Source organism: Euprymna scolopes, chromosome 15, assembly GCF_053919585.1.
Source record: "Euprymna scolopes isolate OS-2025 chromosome 15, ASM5391958v1, whole genome shotgun sequence".
Lineage (NCBI taxonomy): Eukaryota > Metazoa > Mollusca > Cephalopoda > Sepiida > Sepiolidae > Euprymna > Euprymna scolopes.
The window spans coordinates 6121183-6134909 of NC_136496.1; the positions used below are offsets into that span (position 1 = coordinate 6121183).

General features: G+C 34.7%; 1 protein-coding gene across 2 annotated transcripts in view; it reads right to left on the bottom strand.

Annotated features, from left to right (window-relative positions):
- The window catches only part of LOC145293714 (uncharacterized), a 47740-nt gene extending 43583 nt beyond the window's left edge, over nt 1-4157 (bottom strand). Inside the window, exon 1 of one of the 2 annotated variants that reach the window (XM_080140152.1) lies at nt 1014-1050. The gene's annotated coding sequence lies outside the window, so the exon portion shown is untranslated. Of the gene's footprint in view, nt 1-1013; nt 1051-4052 lie in introns of those variants that run through there. The other variant, XM_080140151.1, reaches the window with a different exon arrangement.
- Between the last annotated feature and the right edge of the window lie 9570 nt (nt 4158-13727).

Here is a 13727-nt window from a genome sequence, read left to right on the forward strand (position 1 = left end):
CCCAGTAGTTGTTGCCACTGATAGTAGCCCCCTACACCAAAGTGGCAATGTGCCTTGTTTGGGGTGAAAATGTAAAAAAAAAAAAAAATAAAAAAAAGTCATAAAAATACTTTCGGTAAAAGTTGAAAACTTGTCGAAAGCGCTCTGCTTTGGGGTTGTTTTAAAAATGGGTTGGAAATTTAAATTTCGTTCCGATTTAATTTTTTGGTACTTGTACAGTTTAGTCAAGACATTAAAAAATGAAAATATCGAAAAAAGTTTAAATTGTATGTATCCGTTATGGGACGAAGTTCTCTGAAAAAAAAAATTTCACTTAATTTCATCAAGTAGTTTGTTTTTTTTTTACAGCGGAAAAACACGTTTTTATTAGAGCGTCTTGAAGGCGGCCATTTTGGATTTATAAAAAATTTTGTTTGAATTTTAGAAATAACAAAGGGAGATAACTCCAGTTAAAGCGCTGACACCCCTTCCCATCTTTAATACTAGCTAAATCGAACATTTTGCTCGGTATCATAACAAATTGTTTTTTCGCTGCAAAAAAAAAAAAAAAAAAAAAAAAAAACTACTTGATGAAATTAAGTGAAATTTTTTTTTCAGAGAACTTCGTTCCATAACGGATACATACAATTTAAATTTTTTTCGATATTTTCATTTTTTAATGTCTTGAACCATTTTTTTTTTTTTTTCAAATTGCTCTGATCCTACATTTTACTTAAGAAATGCTTGACAAATAATATAATTTTCCAATAAGGAAGTTTAGATTTCTTTAAAAAAAATATCCCTTTCCTCTCATTCATACCGAAACAGCATCCCCCTCCTTTTTTTTTTTTTTTTTTTTTTCGTTGGTAGCACAATAAACACATAGTTTGCACAAGCGGCACATTCGACTTTTTCCCGTAAAAGAACACGGTGTTTGGCACTTATGACATATGACCGTTTTGGGCAAAACACCATATTAGAAACCTATTTAAATCTTCAATCAATGGGGCCTGGTTGTCCCACTGGATACTTACCTGCAAAGGGTATTTATTCCGAAAGCCGCTCTTAACATGGGGAGGTTGGGGGTAATACCTCTAAAAAGCAACACTTTACAGAAAAGTCTTCGGTGGGACAACCAGCCCCAGCCCCATTGACCATTATTGAAGAAAAATACTTATATTTGCATTTTGTGTGCACATTCATTGATGGTTAAATATGCTATATATTTTTTAAATTTATTTTTCAAATTATTTTATCGATTATTTTCGATTTTGTTGGTGCATGCGCAATTTGAAATAAAAAAGAATAGAACAGAACGAAATTTAAATTTCCATTCCATTTTTAAAACAACCTCAAAACAGAGCGCTTTCGACAAGTTTTACCAAAAAATATGTGGACGGTGGAGGAGGTGAGTGTGTGTGTGGGGGGGGGAATCGCGTAGACGACGTACGTTCGCCGTCTTTTTTTTTTTTTTACTAACTTCGACATTACATGTAAATTACGTAATAGTATTTTTACTTAAAATTCATTTTTAGTTATTTACAAACACTCATTTATTTGTTGTGTATTTATTTATGTGGTAATCGTGAAGAAAGAGAGAGCCTGTTTCCTCCGTTCGACTATAGGTGGCGTTACTGTCTGTCCACCCAGTTACGGAAGTACAAAATGTATATAATGCCACCCTTGAAATAAAAATAAATGTTTTTGTTATATTTTAATTTTAAACATGTTTCTTTCTTTTTTTTTGTGCAAACATATTTAAGTTTTATTTTTTTGCAAACATATTTAAGTTTTATTTTTCCAAACATTTACGTTTTGATGCTTGTTTATTTTTAAACATTTACGTTTTTTTTTTGCAAGCATAAACTAAATGTTTTTGCTATATTTTTCTTTTAAACATATTTATGGGTACAACCGTTTTTCCGCGAGTATTTTTTACGCTCTTATGATAATAATAAAAAAATCAACGTTTTTTCTTTTATCTTTTTTATGGACCCCCCCCCTTTTTTCTTAATTTTTCTGCACTTATTTTACCTTTTCCGCAAGTATATATATATATATATATATATATATATATATATATATATATATATATATATATATATATATATATATATATTTGAAAAAGGATATTGTAAAACCTGAATCTTACTTGAAACTACTATTAAAAAATAGCGCGGTACCAATAAGTGCATAAGCAAACTTTTCAAAAAGAAAAATATTTCAAAAATATTTAGTTTATGCTTGCAAAAAAAAAAAAAAAAACAAAAAACCGTAAATGTTTTAAAATAAACAAGTAACAACACGTAAATGTTTGGAAAAATAAAACTTAAATATGCTTGCAAAAACAAACAAAAAAAAAACGTAAATATGTTTGAAAAAACAAAAAACAAAACTTAAATATGTTTGCACCCCCCCCCCCAAAAAAAAACCATGTTTAAAATTAAAATATAACAAAAACATTTATTTTTATTTTAAGGGTGGCATTATATACATTTTGTGCTTCCGTAACTGGGTGGACAGACAGTAACGCCACCTATAGTCAAACGGAGGAAACAGGCTCTCTCTTTCTTCACGATTACCATTTATGTTTACTTTGGCGCTTCTACACTATTGGGACGAAATTTCGGAAATCTTAAAACTGAATTTCACATGAAAGCAATGGTATCTCCGTATTCCCCGTACTTTTAAGATGATAATATCCAAAAATTACGAAAATGGATAAGTTAGAAATTTAAGAAAATAAAAAAATAGAATTTGACGAAAACGATCGTAAGACGCAGGAGAGTTCAAAAGGGAGGTAATTTTCCGTTTTGATTTAAACAAGATGGCCGCAATTTTTCACCTGCTAACACGATTAAAGTTGTTTTTCTTTTAATAATTCATAATATTCATGTAATTTCGACTGCATAATTTGGAAGCTACTATTATAATTCATTAAAATTGACAAAAAATCAGTAGAAACCATTTTTTTATATATTTTTTTTTATCTAACTCCATTTATCGACTACAAAATTTCGTCTTAATAGTTTAGAAGCGCCATTTATTTTTACTTTTTGTTTGTTTTGTTGGCCTGATCAAGTAATATTAAAAACGAAAACAAAACAAAAAAAATAAATAAAACGACAAAGTAAATAAAAAAGAAAAAAGAGTCCTTATACAAATAAAGGCGACAGATCGTTTTTTTTTTTAAATATGTCCTTTGAAGTAAAAACAATATTACTTACTTATCATGTCGAAAATAGTAATATATCCAAAAACTACAGAAAATAATCGATTAAAACAACTGCTATTGTGTTTTAGTAATAAAGTCTATCAATATCCCCAAAAACATGTTGGTCGCCATAACGATGTAATCTAAAATGCTTCCTGAGTTATGTCCCCTATTTTTGCAATCTTCACAGTCTACTCTAAAACATCTACGAAAAAAAAAAAAATGCAATTTTCCGTAAAAATTAGTTAAATAAAATAACTCGATGAATTTTCGTAATTTTTGGATACATCACTATTTTCGACATGGCAATTAAGTAAGTAATATTGTTTTTGCTTAAAAGGACATAAAAATCGATCTGTTAAGCACACAAAAATGAAAAGAACAAAACAAGAAATGAGAACACGAGGGGGCGTTCCAAAAGTAATGCCTCCTATTTTTTCCGCCCGAATAGATCAAAGGAGATTGTAAATTGCATTGTTATGATGACTGAACTTATGCATTCATGAACTGAACCGAACATTTCATTTCTCTGTTGCAGATATTGACGGTGTGAGGCAGATATTGACGGTGTGAGGCTCTAAGAAAGCAATCACTGTCATGGACGTGCGTCAGAAACAGAGATGTGACATTGCATTCCTGGTAAAAGCGCATTGAGAATAAGGGTGGTGACTATGTAGAAAAATAAATTTTGGAGCACAAACGATCGCTTGTTTTAATAGTACTACTCCTGTTTTCGTAACTCTTAAACTTTTCGAGTAAAAAAAAAATAGGAGGCTTTACTCTTGAAACGACTACGTAAAAAGATTCCCAGACGACGCCGGATGTGTATAGGTAGTTGTAAATGATGTTATTTACTTACCGTCAGCTGAAGTAGACCTTAAGTGCTTTACCCCCGTGGACTTCACGAAGTCGGGGTTGTCTGTTACTTTCCGCCTGGCTTCGTTTTATTTATATTCGATTTTTTTTGTTTTGCGTCTGATGGTGAAATCGCGTTACGAAATTTACGATTGCGCAATTTTCGCCTGAAATGGCGCAATTATTGCGATTTAACTTTGCGTTTTAGAATAAAAGAAATCTTTTTTTTTAATCATTTTATTAAGATTTTGATGAGTTTAATCAATTATATCATTTACTTTATCAGATAAACGGCAAACGCATCTTTTCGCTTTAAATAAAAACAAAAATATAAAATACAAATAAAAAAACAAAAGCAAAACAAACAAAAAAACGATGACAGGTAAATAATTGTGTTTCCAAAATTTATAAAAAAATAAGTTTTATTATAGATTAGTACGACTGGCTAAATACCCCTACCCTCCCAATATAATTCTACCTTTTTAGGCGATTACGTGTAAACACTTGTAAAAAAAAAATAAGATCACAGTGTAGTATCTGTTCTGATGCTACACGTCACCTTTTCTGTCCTCGGTCAGTGGAGGAAAAATGTTCTATGATTGAGACAATTTTTACTTTTGTTTCTATCCGGAGTGTCCCTTTTGGGGAGCTGGACTTTTCTCACATTAAAAACCAACCTAATGTCTAATCCTGCCCTCGTGGGAAGGAGGAACAAGCAAAACAAATAATAATAAAAACAAATAAACAATTATTTTAAAAAATGGAAGAAATCTATTTTTAAAACCAAATTCGATGCTAATTTATTTTCTAGAAATGAAAAAAATATGCATAAAATATTTTGGTTGACTCCGGCCTTCTTCAGTGTGTTATAGTTCTACTTTTTTAGGCGATAACATGAAAACACCCTGAAAAAACTTGCCAGAAAAAAAAAAAAAAAAGAATGAATTTAGATGGAGGGAATCAGTTTCGCATATAAATTTCGAATATATAAGTATATTCATTTAATGTAAAATGACCTCCCATTTCCGGGCCATTCTAACTTTTTAGGGCAGTTAACTAGTTTTGGTTATTATCCTATAAGTCCTGTGCGTTGTACTTTTTGGGGGGTAGGTAAGTACAATTTTTAGATGATTAAATGTGGTTTTATGACCTTGCCACTTGGACTTAGGGTTAGTGGTAAAAAATTTAGTTAACTGACCTAAAAAGCGAGAACGGGGTTGTCATTTTAGCATAAATTTCTATGCGAAACTGATCACTCACTCTAAATTCTAACATATTTTTTCTTCTGCCAAGCTTCTCAGAGTGTTCACATGTAATCGCCTAAAAAAAGTAGAATTTCATTTTGGGGGAGGGGTGATTCAGCAGAGGATACTAATCTACAAATTTACCTTAAAATTGTTTGTGGATTCAGAATTGATAAAAATCAGAGGTAAAAAATATACAAGTTAAATCATTTCTTTTTACCTTGCGTTCACCCCCCCCCCCAACAAGGCATATCGCCACTTGGACATAAGGGCTACTATTTGGGACCTGCACAGTTAGGGAAACAAGCAGTAGGAAGGGAATTTCAAAGTCTGGCTGTTTGAGGGAAAAGCTATTAGTGTAGAAAGCCTTCTAGCATTTAAAAGACCCCAGCAGTGAAGGGGTGTGATTTTGTTGCTAAGTAGATTTGTTGGAAATATGTATGTCGAGAACTCGTTAAATTAAACTAAACAACAAAAGAAAGATGATGTGATCACCTAGGTTTAATGTGTGAAAATGATTTGTAAGATATTTTTAAATTGTAAAAAATCTTGCAAATCAACTTGATACGTCAAAACGGGGGGGGGGTCGGTTTATAATTATATTCTAATGCGTTTTATATAAACTATATGCTTCTTTTTTGTTTGTGAGTTCTTGAGTGTTAACTATTCTGTACTTTTGCTGCAGGACAGATCGTTGACGATGATCGACCTTACAACTAAGAAAAGAGACACAGACAAATCGGTAACAACAATGGCAAAAATTGATGAATTGCTTAAAATGATCAAGATTGTATTTTTATTTATCAAAAAGATAATAACGTGAAAAAATTGGAGTAGTATGTTTTTGGTGGAGTCACTGGAAAATAGGCGAAGCTGGAATAACAGGAATGCTGTCAACTGGTGCCCCAGGTTGGTCTAGATAGTGTAGATGTGGCCTGGGATTGGATTTTCAGGAAGCTAGATCTGGAGTAAGACATTAAAAAGCACTGGAAGATGGAGATGGATGTCAGTGAGCATTGGAACAGGGAGCCATATGTCACCGAGCACTGGAACTGGAGAAGCAGTGTAACTTAGCGCGGGCAGCTATATGCAAATGCATGTGGAATGACATCACCAAAAAAAAAAAAAAACTATAAAAAGATGAAAATGGATGATCATAAGAGAGAAATGGAGCACAGAATGGAAAAACGTCGAAGATCACGGGGTGATGTTACAATTGTAACAATGAGGAAATAAATGTTGTTGTACAACAAAAAAAAGCGAGTTAAAGTTCTTTTCTCTTCTTTGTCTATTTTACGACTGAGGCCACTATGTGCTGGTTCCTGGACAATGTTACAGTAGGAGCATGGGGCTGCAGGCAGGAGCTGCTGGAATCACAGCAGAAACAGATGCTGGAGTTAAAGTAGGGAGCTGCAGGAAGGAGCTAGAGTTATAGGAAGGTGCTAGAGTTGGTGCTGCTGGAGTCGAAGCAGGATCAGGAACTGGAGTGGCATGCTGAGTTGTGTCTCAAAGAAAAAAACAGCAAAAAATGTAGCAAGATCCCTGGCGATACCAGATGGTCTTGCTTTTCAAATAGAGGAAGAGAAGGTAGGAGAGGGGGTGTGATATTTGATCAAGAAAAAAAGAAAAATGTCCCTGGGAATTTATTAAGAAGAAATAAATAATAGATAATTGCTCTTTAAGCAGTTTTAATTTCCATTTTGTACTTATGTAGCGATAAGAAGAGGCAAAAAATGTCCATAAGAAATAAAATATTTCAATGGAAAAAAAAAAAATAAATATGATAATGAGATTCTTGAGTTTGGCAGAAAAACAATACAGGATCGTTTTCTGGTTGAGTTTTGAAAGAACAATTAAAATATTATGGAAACAATATATTCTGTTGAAAGGTATGTAAGGGATACAATCTCACTGGCTGGCATCTATAGGAAATTTAAGGTAAAAAAAAAAAAAGTCGCCAACCAAATATAAAATAAGGGGATAGAGAAAGAAGTCCACGAGAGAAGTAACATTGTCAAGCTTGGATCAAAGAACTCGACTTTAAACAAGTGTAAAATGATTTATAAATAATTATTTTGTTTGGTTTTATACGAAAATGAACCAGAGTTTTTCTTTGTTTCTCGATTGCCTGCCTGAATGAAGATTCAGTTTGTTTCAGGTAAACCCTGACGCCAGATGATGAAAGAAATTGACTGGATCCAGCATGAAGCCAGAGTGACGGCTTAAGTGGACGATGTTGCCACACGGACTTAGGGTCATGCACATTTCGCGTGCCCTGAGCAGCAGAGAGATATTTACCAGTTATCAGTGAGAGTCTGGTCACCCTTGAGGGGTCCACCACTAGACAAGTAAGAATGTAGCCCTGCTGGGTTGCATTTATGGTCCTGTGAGCGATAAACACAGCCAAGAGTACATCACAAGTATGAACCAGGTTAGCGGTGGATGCGGCCCAGCCCCGGACAACAGAGGGCGTTAGGGTTATACAAAGAGTGAAAGTTAAATCAGATTGAGTAGTTTGAGTTGGAAGTTTAATTGCTGCTGTTGTTGTGTTCTTCCACTTCTGGGCTTGACGACAAGAGCGAGTTTTAATCGGACTTTGGAGTCTCCTGACCTGGCTGAGATGAGGTGACGTTTATCTTTCTCCTGTCGTGGAATGATGTCAATCAGAAAGTGGAATTTGAAGAGTCAGCGCCTTAGAGAAAAAGCACTCTAGCCTGTAAAATTGCTTGGGCAGCCCTGTCAACATTTCCTAGCAGGGGCATCTCAAGTGATTAGCAATAAACTAACCGCTTCTCAAAGGGAGAAAGTAAAGCCTCGGAGACTGGACCTCCTAGAACTGCACTGGACAAGAAACATACCACAGTCAACAGGAAACAAGCTAACTTAACTATAGCTGAGATGCTGTTGGTTTTTGTGCCAAGGGAAACTCACTTGTTGAGATTTATAGAGATGTGTTGTCGAACTACTATCCAACCTTATTTTGCATGTGGCGCATACATGGACATAATGCACAACACTTTCAGTTTGAGACATATACTGTTATCACCCCTTATTTCCAGCAGTTGCATGTTTCAGCCCATAGGTCGTGATATCAACTTCCTCCCTCTCTCTCTCTCTCTTGCTCTCTTACACCTGGAATGCCGTCCTGAACTGACGTGTTAAGAGCACGCTCTTCCTTTCTTATAAGCATGTCTTGTATGTGTTGCTGTTAAATTCACACAGTTTGTAAGTTACCCAAGTTAGTGAGCATTGTTTCTTTATGTCATTCATCTATATATATTACTTTCTCGATGTGATTGACAACATTCAACTGCTCAACTACAGATTTTATCTAGAATAAAAAATAGGTATGAAGTCTGAATCATTTTTTAGGGGAGAGGGTAGGAGGAGGCGATGATCATGCAATTTGTCAATTACTTTTGGATTTACCCTATGCCAGACACTGTCACCAAACTACCACATTCATTCTATGGAGTTAATCCAATTTTTTTTATCCCCCCCCCCTCCCTCCCAAAAATAAAAATGTGTACAAAAAATTCCATCATAGGGAGTGGCAAAATATTCACAATATATACAAAAATAAAAAATTGTTAGTTTATCGATAATCACCTTAGGCGCTTCTACTGTGGTTGCTCAGGCATCTTTTGTAGGTAGGCCAGAGTGTACTTTACCTAGAGTGCTGTCTTTTAAAAACCAACCTGACCTTTTTTTTTTTTTTTTTTTTTTTTAATAATAATAGTAATAATAATAATAGTAATAGTAGTAGTAGTAGTAGTAGTAGTAGTAGTAGTAGTAGTAGTTGCTGTTGTTGTTGTTGACGACGACGTTTCTGAATTTTTGAGGTGAGGATTGGTTATTTGTATTATTTGGATTTATCGGACTACTGTTCTCATCTTGAGTGTGATTTTCATAATGTTTCGATCAATGTAACCTTCGACCTTCTTCAGGTGTATCTTGTCGAATGTTTTGGGAAGTTTCGGGAAGCAGCACATATGCTGAGAGACAACGACAACCAATTACTAAGTAAACCGGGTATAGAATTTAATACTGATGGGGACCGTTAATTATAAATAATAGATAGTATATACAGTAACTAGCAAAAGTACCCGTCGTTGACTGGGTTCAAAAACAGCCTACAGAAAATGGACTCTGATTTATGAAAGTATGATAGGTTATGAAAAGGAAGGGTTGTAAAGAGATAGCTTCGAATATTTGGGGGTATCAAAACCAAAGCAAAATATGATGAAAGTAAAAATAAACTAGATAAACCCCATAATTTATTATACCATACCTGTTCACACTGAAACACTTATCACAATATTCTGTGGATCTATATTAAACAATCTTGTTAAACTTTGTGACATATTTCCATTCTATGGAGGTCAGGCGCGAACGAATACACCATAATTTTATTATACCATATTTCTTCAAACTGAAACATAATTATCAAAGTATACTTACGCAGATAGATATGAAAAGTCTTTATTAAAGTTTGTGCCTATTTCTATTCTATGGAGGCCAGGCACGAACGCAGACTCCACAATTTTTTTTATACCATACCTATTTAAGTTAAAACATACTTATCAAAGTATTATTATGTACATCTATATCAAAAACACTTATAAACGTTTTTTTTAATTTTTATTTCTATACTTTGTGGACCAGGCGCGTATGCAGACCCCACAATTTTAATGAATCATCTTTATGCCAGATCAAGCATACCAATTCCTGTGTCTCAATACATCTTCTATTATTATATGTGATCAGTTTTCTATAATAGTCAACCATATAGGAGCCTATTCATGACCAGACACACACACAGACGTTCAACTTTAGATAAGTAAAAATATATATAGTAATAATATATAAAGTAATAAGAAAAAACTATATATATATATATATATATATATATATATATATATATATATATAGTAATAATTAGTAATAATTAGTAATAAATAGTGATATTTACAACTAGAAATAAAAATAGATTTAAGGCTCTTAAAATCCGTACTAGAATGACACGTGGTTCAATGATTAGAGTACTTGGAAAACTCAATAGTAAAAGTGAAGGTTGAAGGTTCAATTTTTAATGTGAGCGACCAAAATATACAATTGTGAATTACTTAGGACTTCTAACTAGTCATGGCTGATGAAACAAGAGCATGCTACCTCTGTGAAATAAATAAAGGGTTCCATTCGAAATCCTGTAAAAATTCCCAAGTCCGACAGAACACATTCCAAAGTTCGAAGGTGATCACCTGAAGAAGGTCAGAGGTTACATTGGTCGAAACATTGTGAAAAATCACACTCAAGATAAGAACGGTAGTCCGATGAATCCAAATAATACAACAACCTGACCTTGTGTCTCATCTCCTTGCTATGTTCAACTTTGTAACGATCAAAGAAGGTTGGTAAGAGTGACCTGTACTAGACAAAAACGAACTCTGTGGCCCGTTTGATGGATGAATAGAATCAGCTGTTAGTATCATTTGAAAATGTTAATTAGTTAAAATCACTTTAGAGGAGTGGAGAGCGGAGGGAGGAAGGCGGGGAGGTCAGCACGTCAAGTGACACCAGAATTTCTTCAGTTTCTGCCCAGACTCAGAAATTATTTATTTTAACTGCATTTAACTTTTAAGGTGAATAGGATTAAGGCTGTTTTGTTTTACAGCACAGCAACCACTTGTTGATTACTCAATATTTAATCCAGCCAACTTGTCAAAAATGTTCATACCCTTAACCATTGATTGAGATGACAAATAATATTGTACCTGAGAGCTCATCCTTCAAACTCGTTGGCTTATCTTACACCTTGTCACTAGGTTTTTACCTTGACACGAAGATCAGCATAGTCTAATCTATTTCTGAAATGGCCTTTTTGATTGTTGTATGTTGTTGATTCTGTGCAGTTCTAGGAGGTCCACTTTTCCAGGCTTTGAGAAAGAGTTAATTGCTAATCGCCTAAGGTGCCCCTACTGGCACAGGCATATTTTGTAAGTCAGAGTGCCCCTTCTTAAGGCTGCTGGTTTTTCTATCTGGCTCTCTGACCCTACCACGAAGGAGAGGAGATAAATACTATATTGCCAAGGCTGCTGCAAAAATAGTGGGCTCTTTCTTGCATGCTAAAAAATTACTCATACCAGAGAGTATCCTATGTTTCGTCCATGCATGGAGCATTGTTGCCATATCTGGGTCGATGCATCTTTTTTTCTTTTTTTTTTTTTTACATGGAGTTCACCACTTATCAAGGCCCAATGGCCACTCGGGGATAAGGGTTATTGTGTGTACAGTAATCAATGGGATAGTGTAGTAATAGTATTGGAGAATTGATAAGGTGTCATTACTTAGGGGGGGGGCGGTTCATCAGGAATTTGTTTGTGTTGGACTTGAAGACATCCAGGTTGAAGTCAGGAGGGAAACAGGCAAGCGGAACAGAGTTCCACAGGCGTGCAGTTCTAAGAAAGAAGCTTTGTTCATGGAATCTACGTTTTGATTTAGGCACAGATAAGGGGTGGGGAAAATTATTGACGGTGGTTTCAGCTAGTCGGGTTTGAAAAAGATTGGCGAGGGAGGACCAGAGAATGGAGCTCAGACGAGCACTTGCCATGGAAATGATGATAGAACAAAGACAGGCTCGCTACGTCTCTTCTGTCTCTCCCTTTTAAACAGGATCCAAAAAAAGTGGCTCAAATCTAATAGTCATCGACCAAGTTCCAACTACTGTCTCATCATTATAGTATTGCATCCTTTTGTGTGTTTTACAAGTAGTTTAATGGAATCTGCTCTGATGAACTCATAGCACTTGTATCCCCTTGACATACATACTCCCGACTAACCCGACACGCAGCAAAATCCCACCCCTTAACTGTTGAGGTCCCTAGATGCTCGAGTCTTCTACTCTAATAGTCTCTTCCTTCAGACTACTAGACTTTCAAATTCTTTTCTTGTTTCCTTCTTCCCTGACTGCACTAACCCGCAGAAGTTTAAAAATAATGTGGACAGACATTTTACTGCTCAATTCCCCTCAGTCTCCTCGAGTCCAAATAGTAATATTTTAAGTGGCAATATGCCTTGTTTGGGTTGCAAAAGAGTAAGAAAAAATGTTTTAATGTTTATAAAAGATCAAAGATTATCAACAGTCACAACAAAATCTATCCATCATTTTTTTTTTAATAAGGGATCACCACTTATTAAGGCCTGAAGGCCACTCGAGAATTAGAGTTACATGAGTAGTGTGGAAGGTGAGACAGCACTATGATGATCTGTAATGGTGAAAATTGGCTCAACAAGTATTTGTTTACGTTGGACTTGAAAACCATGATATAGTCAGCTGGGAGGCAGCTCCATGGTATTGTGTTCCACAGGCAAGCAGTTCTAGGAAAGAAACACAAATAGAGAATAAGGGAAATTTTTGACAATGGTTGTAGCTAGACGAGTTTTTCTTTGTGAATGGTTTACAGAGTGGACAGGGTTAGGGTTTTTCTTTGTGAATGGTTTACAGAGGGGACAGACACCATAGATAGAAGGTCGGTCAAGCACCTATGAAAATAACAATGCAGCAGCGATAGATATACAACATCTCTTCTGTGAGAAAGATGTAGTAGCTACGAAAAAAAAAAAATTTTCCCACTATATTTCGAAGACGATTTTGTACCGTGTTAAGGAAAGGATACTCTGAGCGGCTACTCCCCAGATCTGACAACACTACTTTAAAAAAGAATTTTTTATTGATGTTTCAACCCAAACAAGATACAGAGCCACTTAGTCATGGGGGACTACTATTTGGGACCAGATTTGCAGGGATACTAAGTTGGGCAGCAAGATGTCTGTTCACATTACACTTGAATTTTTGCATGTCGGTAAAGTCAGGGTAACCGGGGCCAAGGAGGGAATTCCAAAGTGGAAATGTCAAAGGAAAAAGCTATTCGAGTAGAAGGCTTTTCTACATACTTGGATCTCTACAGTGTAGGGGTGGGATTTTGCTGCTTGTCAGGTTTGCCAAAGGTGTGGTTATCGAGGGGGTACTAGTGCTCGGAGTTCGTCAGAGCACTTGCCATTGAAATACTTGTAAAACAGGCACAAGAATGCCATGTTTCATCCATGCGACAGAGGTTGGAATTTAGTTGATTATTAAGGACCTATTAGGTGAGCGACTCTCCTTTGAACCCTGTCCAGTGTCATGATCCTAAGGCTGTGGGAAAAAAACTAAACAAACAATATAAAATAAATATACAATATAAAAATAAATAAACAATATAAAAATAAGTAAACAATATAAAATAAATAAACAGCATAAAATAAATAAACAATATACAATAAATAAACAAAATAAAATGAATAAACAAGATAAAATACATAAACAACATAAAATAAATAAACAATATAAAATAAATAAACAATATAAAATAAATAAACAACATAAAATCAATAAA